The sequence below is a fragment of the Clarias gariepinus genome, chromosome 24 (assembly GCF_024256425.1).
Source record: "Clarias gariepinus isolate MV-2021 ecotype Netherlands chromosome 24, CGAR_prim_01v2, whole genome shotgun sequence".
NCBI lineage: Eukaryota > Metazoa > Chordata > Actinopteri > Siluriformes > Clariidae > Clarias > Clarias gariepinus.
The window spans coordinates 17,966,197-17,981,573 of NC_071123.1; positions in this window are offsets into that span (position 1 = coordinate 17,966,197).

The window sequence follows — 15,377 nt, forward strand, 5'->3', positions numbered from 1 at the left end:
ATGGGGTCTTTGTTGCCATATTTTAACCTTCATAATGCACCACACATTTTTACTTGGACCAAGCAGGTAAGTCTAGCATCCGTACTTTTAGCAGCCATGTATCTGTAATTCCAGCAAAATGCAGTCTGCTATTATAAAATACAAGGACATCCCTGAAAAAGACGGTATGCGGATGGCGGCATATGTCGCTCCGATTTTTTTTTTTTCTGTATTAATAGTGTCCTCACACATGTGCTACTTACCCATGTCACAGGCACTGGCACACTCTCATACCATGACTAGTGATAGTTGTTGAACTTGATTCTAATAACTTGTATGGTCCATTTTCCTCTTTGACTTGTTTTCAACAACTACAGGAACTTACAAAAAATTTACAAACCATTTGAGTTACGAATTTCTGCAAATACAATAGGAACAGACCGCAGTTCTACTAATTTTCGTAAATGTAAACAAATCAAAGATCCGCATCACGAGATGTATTAATATTAATAAGAGCTTATACACAAGGCTTCTGGGGAGGTAAATGAGATAGGTGGCTTTGAGAGTACTTATGAGACATGCATGAAAAGACCTCTCCATTTGGAGATAGTGTGGGATAATTATTTTAGAAACTAAAGAAAACTAAAAACAAAACACTAAGAGAGCTCCGCCATCTTCTCAAAATCACTATGCAGATTTAGCCAAGTAGATTGGTACAGTATGGTGTACATTGTATATTCTTGACTTACTCTGTCAGACTTTAGAACAAATTAGACTTCTGGAACCGGACTATTGTTCATAATGTTGAAAAAAGTCAAAATGTTGACTTATCTGACCACAAAACATGTTTTCAGTGTGCCACTTTCCAACTTAGATGAAACAGAGGCAAGAGAAGTCTGACATCTGTGCTATTTTCTATTGCCAATGTCTATAAGGTCTAAACCTTTTTGAAATTGAGGTTGTAGCTTATTCATGTACAGAATGGCAATGTTCAGTTTCTGCAAAAGTCAATCTTAGTGTGATAGGCCTACTTAAAAAAAAAAAAAAAAAAATATATATATATATATATATATATATATATATATATATATATATATATATATATATACAGTGGTTTAGTTAGCTTGGCTACAAACGGCAGCATTACTTATACTTACCCATCTCCTTCTTGCTTTTCACACTGTTCTTTCTCCTGTATAAACAATGAAACACAAATTTTTCTATATAAAATAAAGGCTGCCCGAATTTCTAATATAATAGTAGTAGAAGTTTAGAGTGGTTTTGTTTTTTGTTTTGTTTTTTAACCCTACCTCTCCCATTGTTTTCTTAAGCTGTTAAATTAAATATAGAAACTTTTATTAAATGACAGTTAGCTCTGACAGAGCAATCTCATTGGACGAGAGGCATTTCAGGAATTGTGAGAATGGGTGGTAACACTACTGGGACATTTAAATACATATATAAATACATCACTAGACACCCAAGCTGTTAAAATGCCTGTCAAAATGCACTTTAAAACTGTTACATTTTAGCAAAAAAAATCATAACATCTTAACATCTTGTTAATGTTATGTAATTTTAAGCAACACTTTCTCTACATTATAGTTGCTTCTAAGTTGTTCTGAATTGTCTCTGTATTGTTTTATTTACTCCTAGGCCAACCTAACAATTAATTAGCTTTTAACAGACTGAATGCCAATATACACTCACCCAAAGGATTATTAGGAACACCTGTTCAATTTCTCATTAATGCAATTATCTAATCAACCAATCACATGGCAGTTCCTTTAATGCAATACGGGATGTGGTCCTGGTCTAGACAATCTCCTGAACTCCAAACTGAATGTCAGAATGGGAAAGAAAGGTAATTTAAGCAATTTTGAGCGTGGCATGGTTGTTGGTGCCAGACGGGCTGAGGGCTGAGTATTTCACAATCTGCTCAGTTACTGGGATTTTCACACACAACCATTTCTAGGGTTTACAAAGAATGGTGTGAAAAGGGAAAAACATCCAGTATGCGGCAGTCCTGTGGGAGAAAATGCCTTGTTGATGCTAGAGGTCAGAGGAGAATGGGCCGACTGATTTAGGCTGATAGAAGAGCAACTTTGACTTAAATAACCACTCGTTACAACCAAGGTATGCAGCAAAGCATTTGTGAAGCCACAACACGCACAACCTTGAGGCGGATGGGCTACAACAGCAGAAGACCCCACCGGGTACCACTCATCTCCACTACAAATAGGAAAAAGAGGCTACAATTTGCACGAGCTCACCAAAATTTGACAGTTGAAGACAACACAATATGGAAAAATATTGCCTGGTCTGATAGGTCTCGATTTCTGTTGAGACATTCAAATGGTAGAGTCAGAATTTGGGGTAAACAGAATGAGAACATAGATCCATCATGCCTTGTTACCACTGTGCAGGCTGGTGGTGGTGTAATGGTGTGAAGGATGTTTTCTTGGCACACTTTAGGCCCCTTAATGCCAATTGGGCATCGTTTAAATGCCACGGGCTACCTGAGCATTGTTTCTGACCATGTCCATCCCTTTATGACCACCATGTACCCATCCTCTGATGGATACTTCCAGCAGGATAATGCACCATGTCACAAAGCTCGAATCATTTCAAATTGGTTTCTTGAACATGACAATGAGTTCACTGTACTAAAATGGCCCCCACAGTCATCAGATCTCAACCCAACAGAGCATCTTTGGGATGTGGTGGTACGAGAGCTTCGTGCCTTGGATGTGCATCCCACAAATCTTCATCAACTGCAAAATGCTATCCTATCAATATGGGCCAACATTTCTAAAGAATGCTTTCAGCACCTTGTTGAATCAATGCCACGTAGAATTAAGGCAGTTCTGAAGGCGAAAGGGGGTCAAACACTGTATAAGTATGGTGTTCCTAATAATCCTTTAGGTGAGTGTATCTGTAACGCTGAAAACCTTTGCAATATTTTTATAAATAAAAAAAAAAACTAATTATTATCAGTTATTGTAATTGAAAAACATTTAGCAAAAAGCTAAAACTCTTGATCAAAAACAATGCTAAATTAGGTAACAGATATACTGTTTTATATATTTTTATAATTCTTTAATGTAAGTGCCTAAAATAATTCTAAACCTAAGTGAACAGTAACCAACTTTTTTTTTACATTTTGTGTCAAAGTCACATTTAAAGAAATGTCTATCTATTCTAATGTGAAGTAATGAGAACATATTGTTTTGATGTCATACCAGAAAGGTTTTACTCATGTGGCTCACTCTCAGTTTTTCCCCCACTGAATTGGTTTCCAGTCGCATTTCCTGAAAGCTCTGATTTGAATACATACTGTATACAAAGCCTTTCTTTTCTGTTTCTATAATAAATGAAAAAAAAAACTGAAGTTAGGCAAAACGTGAGGAAGACACATTTATGGAAGCCAAAGGAAAGATAAAACAAAGCTGTTTTAAGGGAAAGACAAAACAAGAATAATATATATATATTTTTTTTATAATATTTCATGTTAAAACTTCTTCACTGTAAAAAGCTTTAAGCTGTGAATTTACATTAACTAGCTGGAACCGTAGAGCGGAATCCAGCAAAGGCGGAACTAGGTGAGCAAGAAGTGCAGCAGAGCTGGGAAGGTCACTGGCTCGCGATACAACGAGTACCATTTAGACACGAAGGAACTTGGGTGAGGTGAGTCTCTGCACCGACCATAAAGTACGGCCCAGGAGGTTTAAATATGGCGGTGACCAGGGTAAAAAAGAACCCCAAACTGAGTGTCAGTTTTTTTTAGTATTTTTTAGGGTGTATGAATCTCCTATGTAAGTCTGTCTTACATGTGTTATACACATTAATACTAAGTGTCTCTGTTTAGAATTATTTCATCACTAAGGCCTCTAACATCATCTGACTTAGACAACTCAAAATTTAGAAAACAAAAATAATGATCGATGTAAAAAAATTTAAATCATTTTGTGTCTCTCCTTATACAACCCACTTATTCAACACAACAAATATTGATTTAAATAGTGACTGCTGACATAATACCCAATCTTCCTGTTCCTTTTATTCTATGGAGAGACTGACCAGGGTTGCTCACACCGAGGAGAAGGAGAAAGAAGAAGAAGCAAGCATCCTCCAGGCAGCACTGGCAAAGTGTGGCTTCTTTCAACCCTGCATGGCTGACCGAGACCCCAAATGATAACACAGATTCCGGGATTTTTCTCAAATTTTTCCATTTCTTTCCCTGTCTCAGCAGGTAAAGCAAGATGGCATTTTTGTGTAGCTCCAGCAGGAAGATGCCCACTTCAACCACTGCTGAAGCCAGGTGTACAAGATAGAGGGAAAAGCAGGAGGTGGCAAAATATATACAGACCGGCCTCTTTCAGTGGAATGGGCTCATATCACACCAGGAGAAGGGGGAGAACAACACAATCTGCTGGTGGTGTCACAAGGAAAAGTGGACACAGTCATGCACTTGGCACATTCGCACTCACCCAGCAGACAGTTTGGGGTAAAAAAACATGGCAGATGAGATTTAAGATCACATTTGTTGTCAGGGGCTCAACGCTGGTGTGGAACTTCTGCCAGCGTTGCCCCAAGCAGTGCCGGGCTGTGGGGTTTTGAGGCCCTAGGCAAGATCATAAAAACTGGGCCCACTGGTGTAATTGTGTGTCATTTAAGCATCTGCAATTAAAAATGTATATAAAGGTCAGTTTTTAAATAAAATTAAATGTTAAAAGGAATCTCAGACATAAACACATTTAAATTCAATTCAATTCCATTTTATTTTGTATAGCACTTTTAACAATTGTCATTGTTGCAAAATGTCTCGGGTTACTTTGCTGTAACCCTGTTCCCTGAAAAGGCGGGAACGAGATGCTGCGTGAAAACGCTATGGGAACATCTTGTCATGTTGCCAGTTGTGAAGCATGTGTGTACCAAACACGCCAAATTTTTGGCTTTTATAACCTCGGTCAGGTGACGTCATCTGATAGGACGCACCTGCAGGTTATAAATAGGAGTGAACCAGAAACATTCCTCAGATTGATTTGTCTGAACGGACGTCCGGTCACATAGGCAGTGCGGCATTGGGACGCAGCATCTCGTTCCCGGCTTTTCAGGGAACAGGGTTACAGCAAAGTAACCCGAGACGTTCCCTTTCAAAGGCTACACTCGATGCTGCGTGAAAACGCTATGGGAACGAGAGTGCCAACGCCGCCGCACTGCAAGTGTCTGGACTCCAAGGTTGTGTAGCGTGTGCGCACAAGGCCGAGAAGGTCTCAGAACTATGTCTGGGTAGCTGACTAGAGGACCCGTGGGCCCAGAGTAGCATGAACATCCAAACTATAAATGTAATAAATGTGTGCGGAGAGGACCAACCCTCCGCGTCCCAGACTTGCTGCAAGGGAATACCTCTTGCTAGTGCAATTGATGAGGCGATTCCCCTGGTTGAATGAACCCTGATTCCTAGAGGCGAAGTGAACCCACGCGCCTCATAGGAGAGGGCAATAGCATCTCTCACGCAGCTTGCGGCTTTAAAACATGTAAAAACTGCTCTGACTTACGCCACTGGCTAATGCGGTGGACGTAAATCTGAAGAGCACGTACTGGACACAGTAAGTGAAGTCTCTCCTGCTCCGAAGCTGTAAAGGCGGAGGACAGAAGGCTTCAAAACAATAGGATGCATATTGGCAAATGTGTGCGGAGAGGACCAACCCTCCGCATCACAGACTTGCTGCAAGGGAATACCTCTTGCTAGTGCAATTGATGAGGCGATTCCCCTGGTTGAATGAGCCCTGATTCCTAGAGGCGAAGTGAACCCACGCACCTCATAGGAGAGGGCAATAGCATCTCTCACGCAGCTTGTGGCTTCAAAACATGTAAAAGCTGCTCTGACTTACGCCACTGGCTAATGCGGTGGACGTAAATCTGAAAAGCATGTACTGGACACAGTAAGTGATGTCTCTCCTGCTCCGAAGCTGTAAAGGCGGAGGACAGAAGGCTTCAAAACAATAGGATGCATGTTGGCAAATGTGTGCGGAGAGGACCAACCCTCCGCGTCACATACTTGCTGCAAGGGAATACCTCTTGCTAATGCAATTGATGAGGCGATTCCCCTGGTTGAATGAGCCCTGATTCCTAGAGGCGAAGTGAGCCCACGCGCCTCATAGGAGAGGGCAATCTGCCAAATGCCTAAATGTAAATGTAAATGTAAATGCAATAGCTGTCCGATCCTCTTAGAGAGGTAACACCATTTAGAAAAAACATCTTAAGGGTCAGAAACCTGAGGCGCTGACTCTAGTGGTTCAACAAGGGGCACAAGCCAGAGGACAAATATTTTCTGCAGAAACTCCAGCACTGAAACAATTCGGCAGTGGACTGGGTCTACCTGCTTCGTCATGCACCAACTTTCAAATACATTCTATTTGAGGGGAAACAGTCCTAGTACTTAGAATAGTCTTAATTACGCTGGCTGGAAGACCAGCTTGACTAAGAGTCAGACAGTAGTAAAGGGGACATTTGCTGATCTTGCGAGGCAAAGAGGTCCACCTACGCTACATGAAATTTTCCCAGAATGTAAATCGCCCTGAGGGACAGGAATCTGGTGCGCTAGCTATTTAGCGGCGCGAGCACAGTCCGCCCTGGCGATTAATATATGAGACTGCCATAGTGTTGTCCACCCGCACTAGTACATGGTAGTCTCAACTGCTGGAGGAAGTGCTTTAGGGCCTGAAATAGAGCCATGATTTTGAGGCATCTGATGTGCCGCGCAAAAAGATGGCCTCTCCAGCTCCCTTGGGCTGGACGGTCATTTAAGCCCATGAGGGAAGCGTCTGTCGTTAGCATCTGCGACGACAAGACGAACTTAGAGTGGGACCCAGAGTCAGAAACCGGGGTCTGAACCACATAGGAAGGGTACAAAGCACCTGGCGCGTAGCCCTTATTGGGGATTGGCCCTGGAGTTAAATTCCCTTGGTTCTTAGCCACAACTGAAATGCTCTCATGTGCAGAAGGTCCAAAGGTGTCACCGTGGATACAGCTGCCATGAGAGCTAAGAAAAAGTGATGGTCACTTTCTGGTCTAGCTTGATTTCCTTGACGGTGTTGAGAATGGATTCGACACGAGCGGGAGACAGCTGTGCCCGCTTACGCTCAAATTCCATGTGACACCCAAAAATGTTGTCCTCTAAACAGGAAAGAGCATGCTTTCATGGCATTGGATTAGCTAGAACGACATGCTGATGTCAAAGCGCTAGCTACTGAGACTGGGCCAGCCAGTCATGTAATTCAATATGGATGCTCTGGAGTCGTAAGAGCCAGAACTACATCCATGTATTATGTGTATGTGCGGGTGAAAAAGCTAGACCAAATGGAAGGACCCGATACTGGTAAGCCTCGCCCCCGAAAGCGAACCTCAGGAACCTCCTGTGTTGTGGCAATATTTCCATTGATTTATTTTTAGATAGCAGTAAAGCCCGCAAAATCAAAAAAATTGGACGCAGCCCCCTGTTCCTCTTGCACTTTCCGGTTTCATGGAAGTGGAGACCATGCCATTGAAACGCGAAGGGTGATGTAAGAACTGAATCCTGTAGTTTCTCTGTACAGTGCTTAGTGCCCAAGGAGATATACTTGGCAGGAGCTTTCACGCTGCCAGTTTCTGAGAAAGGGGCAAAGCTCAGCGGCTTGGTTAAACGGGGGGGGATGTTAGATGTTCGGCATCCTGAAACACGGCAGGAAAAACCCGAAGAACTAACATTTTATTGGAGACTGGAGTTGCCCGAAACACCAGTGGTGGCGGAGCAAGAACACCAACCTCCTGGGGGTGCCAGGGAGAACACTTCATTCTTTAAAAGGAATTCTGCGTGCCTCTCCCCATTGGCGGGGCCACCCCCCACGGTCCTGGGCACATGAACCTCAGGGCTTCTTTGTGAAGACAATATGCCAGTCTGACCTCTTTTGAGGCGGATTGCGTGACGCACCCCAATCTTGCGAGGGGGTGCCCAGCTCAAAAACACTCTCCTTGTGTGTTTCATGCCTCGCAACAGTCAGACCCGGTCGAGACTGGGTGGCCGACAGTCCCGACTCTTGAGCAAGGCGAGGAAGGAATTTCCCGAAGGCTTGTTATATAACTTCGCCTCATGAACCTAGTGGCGACTGAGTTAACGACATCGCCAAGTAGGCCGGGAGGCGAGATGGGGCATCGAGGAGGAATACACGATCCTTCTCCTTAATGCCCCTGAGATTCAACCACAAGTGCCTCTCCGCGGAGACCATAGCAGCCATAAAACGGCCGATAGCACAAGCCGTCTGCTTTGTTGCACGAAGAGACGAGTCTGTGGCCCGGCGTAAATCCAATACGCCCTACCTTGAAGAGCCCCGCCAGTACTCAAGTCTCTCAGCAGGTCAGCCTGGTAGGCATGCAAAACCGCCATGGTGTGCAATGCCCCAACCTGACCTGCTGCCTGAAAAGCTTTTCCCTTCAGGGAAGATAAAAAGTCTACACAGCTTGAAAGGAAATAATAGCTTTTCAGGAAGGATGATGTCCCAGAAGAGAGATAGCCCGGAAGCGTCTCTTCTATCTGGGTGTCATCATATAACTCCGCGTTTCTACCTCAATTATATTTAAATAAATAAATAAGTTGATGGCAGGAAAACACGGGATGAATACAGCTTACTCCATGAAAGGGTTAACTCATATGGAGATTGCTAAGAAAAGGGGAGAGAGCGTCGTTGAGGCTCCGCCCCCGGCCACCTGACAGAACCTGCCGTCTATGTTTTTATTTATTTATTTTGAAGTGCTTAGAAGCTATTACCATCTCCGCGGAAGCAAGAGAGGATGTTTATCCTTGCCCATTCACAAGAAGCGCAGCGCGCGCTTGCGAGCGGACAGAGGGATTTCCCGATCCGATGAAAACGCGAAAGAAAGGAGTTTTAAATCCGTCTCTCACTGCTCTGCCGGATGCACGAGTTTAAGCCCCAGGAATGCGCGGCGGCTCGGAATGCGAGGCGCGCGCGTAGCACTTAATCGAAGCAGTAAAGTGTAGAGATCGCCCTCCGATATGGATTATACACACGGAGGGACATCTCGTTTAAACTCATTATTGGTGAGTTAAACACTTATTTTTGCTGGTTAGACACACACGCTCACAACTAGACAAGGTGAAGACAAGAATCTGAGGAATGTTTCCAGGTCACTCCTATTTATAACCTGCAGGTGCGTCCTATCAGATGACGTCACCTGACCGAGGTTATAAAAGCCAAAAATTTGGCGTGTTTGTTACACACATGCTTCACAACCGGCAACATGACAAGATGTTCCCATAGCGTTTTCACGCAGCATCGAGTGTAGCCTTTGAAAGGGAACAGCTTTACGCAGTTACAGGAATTATGGAAGTTTGTTTTTCTTAACCTATTTATGTTTAATATTTGATTCTAAAAAGAATTGTGATATTAAAATATCACACACCTACACACACAAACCATCTGTGTAAGCAAACTGTACCGCAGTAAAATTGTGACTGCAACACAATCCATGGGCTTACCACCATTAATCCATGGGCTTACCATCTCTGAATCTGATTCATATTTTTGTAGAAGTTTTTTTTTTTGTTTGTTTTTTTACATGATGGATGGAATTCCCTGCCTGTGTTAGCTAGCATTCAGGTAACGTACTGTAGCAACACCTATTGACCTGGGGTATCATATCAGACACGGGCTGCTCAAGGTGCAAGTAAAAAATTATTAGTCCCACCTCAACAGCTACCCGCCCTCTGGAACTCTTGCTTCAATAGTCCCTTCATAGTTCACACAGACACTTCAGAAATCGGGCTGGAAGCTGTTCTGTCTCAAGATTTCTATGGTAAAAACATCCTGTCCTATATAAGTAGGACACTAAAACCAGCTAAACAAAAGTATGCTTATTATACAGCCAGAGGCCCTTGCCATTAAATGGGTGATTGAGGTGCTAAATTATTATTTAACAGGGTAGCATTTTATGTTAACTGACTCTTCTACAGTACAATGGGTTTCAAGGGCTAAAGTTAGCAACCCTCTCATCACGCTTCTTCTCACTGCAGGACTGTTTTTTTATTATTATTATTCTGCACAGAGCCAGAGAACAGCATGGCACAGCCTATCCAGACGCCATGCCCTTTTCTCCTTATTTGGAACAAGTTTGAAGCTGGGGGCAGAGGTGCTGTGTTGAGCACAGTACAGTGGTTAATCAATCGGAATGTAGGTCCTACCGTCGCGGCGCTCGGCGGTACCGTTTGGCTTTGTGCGTTTGCTGGCTTTTACCATTGAGTGGCGCTATATAACTACAGGCTGACGCCTCATGCCTTAGTTCATTCTCTGCTGGATTAATGAGACACAGAGTTTTAGAACTGCACGTAGTAGCGGATAAAATCAAGTAAAACATTGTAGTTAAACAAATTTATAATCACAGAACTAAAAATGACGATACAAATGTAGAATTTAAATTAAATTAAATCTTATTAGGATCAAATTTAAACAAAATAAATGTTAACACAGTGAGCCTTTAAATTTTATCACGTGTAATTAGAAAAGACGCGTGTAGGGTTTTGTGTCGTCTTATATCTTGTGTTCTTTAAATTTATAGTAGATTTATTAACTAAAATAAATTACCATAAAAATTATAACATTGTTAGGACGTTCTACTGCGTCAGCTGATGTTGGTCATTCAGCCCCGCTTGTGTTTGTGCGTTATTATAAGAATGAAATGCAGTAGACTGTTATGACCTGTAAACGGGTTCGACCCATGTTGCACGGGCGGCACCATAAAGCACGGACACGAGGCGAGGTCTTACAGGAAAAGGGTAATTTATTTAGGTAAAATGGGGAAGGAAAGTGTTGAAGGAGGGAGAATGGAAAGAAAGGGATAAAGGTTGTGCATGTGCAGTTCCGGGGGCTGTGCCACACTGGCATGCGGGCACACAGCTGATGCTAAGTGTTGGTGCGAGTGGCAGAACTGAGCACGCGGAGGCAGCGCTCCTGCACGCTCCCTCGTGACGGCGCTTCTCCCGCTGTCGATGGCCGGCGCGAGTTCTCGCTGACGCAAAAACCTAACCACACTTTTCCTCTTCGGCAGCGGGGCTGCGAGGGCGGGCACGGTGCGGGAGTGAAGGTGCCGCGGGAGCTCGCGCAGCTCTTTCTCGCGCTGTCCTCAGCGCGGAGATCAAAGGGCGGAATTCTAGTGTCCTTGTTTAAAGTCCCTCGGGCGCGTCACATCTCCCCACTGACATGCTTTTTTTATATTCTCCATTACATCACGTACTTCCCAGACCTCAGACAAACCTCCGCGCCTTGCTTTTATAATGCGGAGCAAGCCCGAGATCATATTAACGTTAATTATCGCCAGCCGGCACAAATAGGCGGCTCCCGTCCCTTTGCTGCCTATTCAGGGAGCCTACGGAGTGAGGGAGTAGTTATAGTAGATTTGGGCGTACACCCATCACACGCGCACGCCGTGGCAGTTCATCATAATTGTCCTAAACTTGTATTTCATAAGGTTTTCCGAGCGGTGGTACAGCGCAACGGGGGTCATTATTTACTATTAAACATTAAACGAATTTACAAAACTTAATGCGTGCGATTAAGCGCTGATTCCACGTAGGAAAGTAAAGAAGAGGATCCTGATGCTCAACATTCCGGAGACCAAACCCCATTTAAATTAAATTAACAAATATTGCATGTAAATAACAATAGCCCACGTTTAAAAAAGCATTTTTATTTAGATTATAAAAAAATAATCCTGCATCTGTTTTAGGTGTTCCAGCTGCCACTGTTCTAAAATTCAAATTAAATCAAATCTTATTAGGATCAAATTTAAGCACAATAAATGTTAACACAGTGAGCCTTTTGATTTTATCACTTGTAATTAGAAAAAAAGCGTGTATGGATTTGTGTCATCTTATTTCTTGTGTTCTTTAAATTTATAGTAGATTTATTAACTGAAATAAATGACCATAACATTAAAACAGTGTTAGGACGTTCTACTGCGTCAGCAGATGTCGGTCTTTCAGCCCCGCTTGTGTTTTTGCGTTATTATAAGAATGAAATGCAGTAGACTGTTATGATTTGTAACGGGTTCGACCCATGTTACTCAAACAACTCAGTTCAGGTGTAAGTAAATGGATAGAAAGTAAATGTCTGTGCTGTTTGGGGGAGGGACGTGCTAATGATTTGGTCGGCTCTGTGTGTGTGTGTGTGTGTGTGTGTGTGAGAGAGAGGGGTGTCGCGGTCGTTTTCAGTGAAACAAAGGCTCAGCTGAAAAATGTTAGGCACATCAGTCACTTAACCACCAATAAAAGGTATTTGAGTGTTATGATAGTTGTAATATAACAGATGCGCACTGAATACTAAACCTAAACCAGGCACGGAGATTAATGAACCAAGATAGCCCCCATACCCGTTTAAAAAAAATAAATAAATAAAAATACCAAATAATATTATTGTGTATAGACTGATTAAAAACAATGCAATTTACGCTATAATAAGGAAAATAACAAGTTCTTCCATTCCAATGATTAAAAAAGGTAACAATGTCAACTTTAGAATCTAGAATCCAGGAGATTAAAATTACACAAATTGAAATCAATGAAAGTCTCCAGAAGAGCCTCAGATTCAAGAGGTTTTTAAAGTGGGGAGAAGTGCATTTCAGTTCCTCTGAATGTATAGGTGAGAACAGCCGATTCACACCTGGGGAGGGTGAATAATTTGTATTTGAATGTTGTCTGGCATTGTAAAGCACTATAGTGACACTAAAAGAACAACCCAGGATTAATAGGAATTCTTATACTGCATAAACATTATTTAGCACAAAAAAATTCCTCGCGCTCGGGAAAACTATGCGTGCGGTTGAGCGCTGGTTAGACTATAGGAAATTAAATCGGAGGGGTTTTATTTAGACTATTAAAAAAATAACCTGCGTCTATTTTTAGGCGTGCCAGCTGCCACTTTTTAGTTAGAAGTTTTCAATACAAAGCTTATAATGCCCACATGACATGACGGAATAAGGCACGGCTGGTGATGATTGGGATGATTGGGAGGAGTGGATTTTACTACGCGGTGTGAGTGCAATGGCCATCCGTCTGCTCGCGAAGTTCCTGGGGCGCGTTCCATTTGCCCTGCTTGCATGCCGCACTTCCGCGTTGTTGCACGCGCGCTGCATACACAGCGCGTATTAAAATCCACTGTAGCCCAACAAACCCCGAGTATTTTATAGCGCAGGGTGCAAGCCCGGGCAACGATAGCAACGATAGCTCACCAGTCATGTGTAATTCTGCGGTCCCGCTGCTTCGCATGTCTGAAGGGGAGGCCGCCTAACTAGTGCGCGAGGAGCGATATTGATTTGGGCGCACGCCGTGACAGGCTGAAAAAACTGTGTCAGATTAATGTGCAAAAACTATATAATAAAACTATATAAGACTACATGCCTTTATAAGACTTTTATTATTAAACTTTTATTTAAGCGCACTCACAATAACGAAAAAACGTTGTGATTTTGTAAGTGTTGTGATTTTGTAAGTGTTGTAAGCTGCGCTGTTCTGTATTGTTTTTGGTGAACTTGAGCGTGTCAGAAAATGAACGCAAACGTTTTTTTAAATGGTCAGAGTCAGTCTGCTTGCTGTTTTCCCGACGCGTTCATAATCATTAGTCTACTTCTGCCGGTGCGCTCTGGAAAACTTCATGCATGCGGCTGAGCGCTGATTAAAACTATGGAGTAAATTAAAGAGGAGAATCACGATGCCGAGTCGAAGTCCTGAGCCCAAACCTCATTTAAATTAAATTAACAAATATTATAAGTAAAAAAAACAATAGCCAACGTTTAGAAACCGTTTATAAATTCTTTCCGACATGAGTTGGTCCGGTGTTATGCGCAGAGCGCCGGGAGATTTCCTGAAGCTCAGAAATCACTGGGCATGTTTTCTAAATAGCCGCTATCTTTAATAACTGATGGAGGTTTTGAGCTGTATACACACGCATTCCTGCCTAAACAACTCTAAAAACTACACCTGTAACACAATAAACAGTAATATTTCAAACATTCTGCAGGCTAATATTTGGAGAAAGGAAAGAATAATGAATAAACCAGTTGTTGGGTCAAAATAACCCAACCAGGTGTTCATTTGTAAACTACATCTCATATGAGCCAACATGAGCAACCCAACAATGTGTTTAAAGTACCTGAAATAATCCAGAACTTAAATAACAATAAACCGATACAGAGATACGCTGTATAACGGTCAATGTTGTATTTACGGCAACGAGCGAAAATGTCACTTTGCGCCACCTGGCGGCCATTTTACGAATTACTTTGAAATGCAACTGATTTATTTTGGCCGCTGACGTTTTTACGCGGCGGTGAGCGCGACGGTAATAACCATTCCAATTGATCAACTACTGTAGGTACAGTACCATGGCCAGATCTGACTGCAAGGAAGGGGCAGAGGGCCCTAAATCACAGAGGCTGGCAACAGATTATTGGTCACCATAATGCTGTCAGCCTAAAATAGCATATAAAAGGGCAGCAAAAGCCCAGTTTGGATGTTCAGGGCATGTTGCTCATACCCCTTTCTTCTTGCAGATTCAGAGACCTCTGGACCTTCAGTAAGAAGTGGCCAAGACTGGCAGGACGTGTTTGTGATCTCAGATTCTAAGGCTAAAACTTGTACAAACCTGTGTGTGGCTTGCTGCATGTGTACAAGCCCTACCATAGTATACATAGTATAATCATGTGAAATTTTATATTTGATGTTTTTACGTATTTTGCCCTTAATAATGGTAATACTGTCATTCGACCCCTAAGTAAATTAATCACCAAACATGTAAACCTTGGACATTCCCAACCAGCCTGCCACCGGATTAAGGACTTTCCAATAAATCACCACAAGACTGTTAGACTAGACCACCACCATGCTTACAGTCAGCACTGGCACCCTACAAGGGTGTGTGTTGAGCCCTATTCTATACGCCCTCTATGATCATGGTTGTGCATCAACTCGTCCGACCAACAACAAGATTGTAGATGACACGACTTTGTTTTTATCTCAGAAGATAATGAAGCAGGCTAGAGGGATGAAGTTTAAAGACTGGCAGCATGGTGTTGAGGAAACAATGTTATCCTGAAAAAAACATAAGTTTAACACAGATCCTGATCCAATATACACTACCGTTTAAAAGTTTTAGAACACTTTCTAACTCCATGATGGTTCCTGATTTTTATTTCTTTCTACATTGTAAAGGAATGCTGAAGGCGTCCAAAAATGCATTAATCCTCTTTTGAACAGTTGATATTGAGATGTTTCTGCTACTTCTGCTCTGTAAAGACTTCACAACGCTCTAATCTGAGGTGCTCTTAATTGGTCATTTTTCAGGCTGATA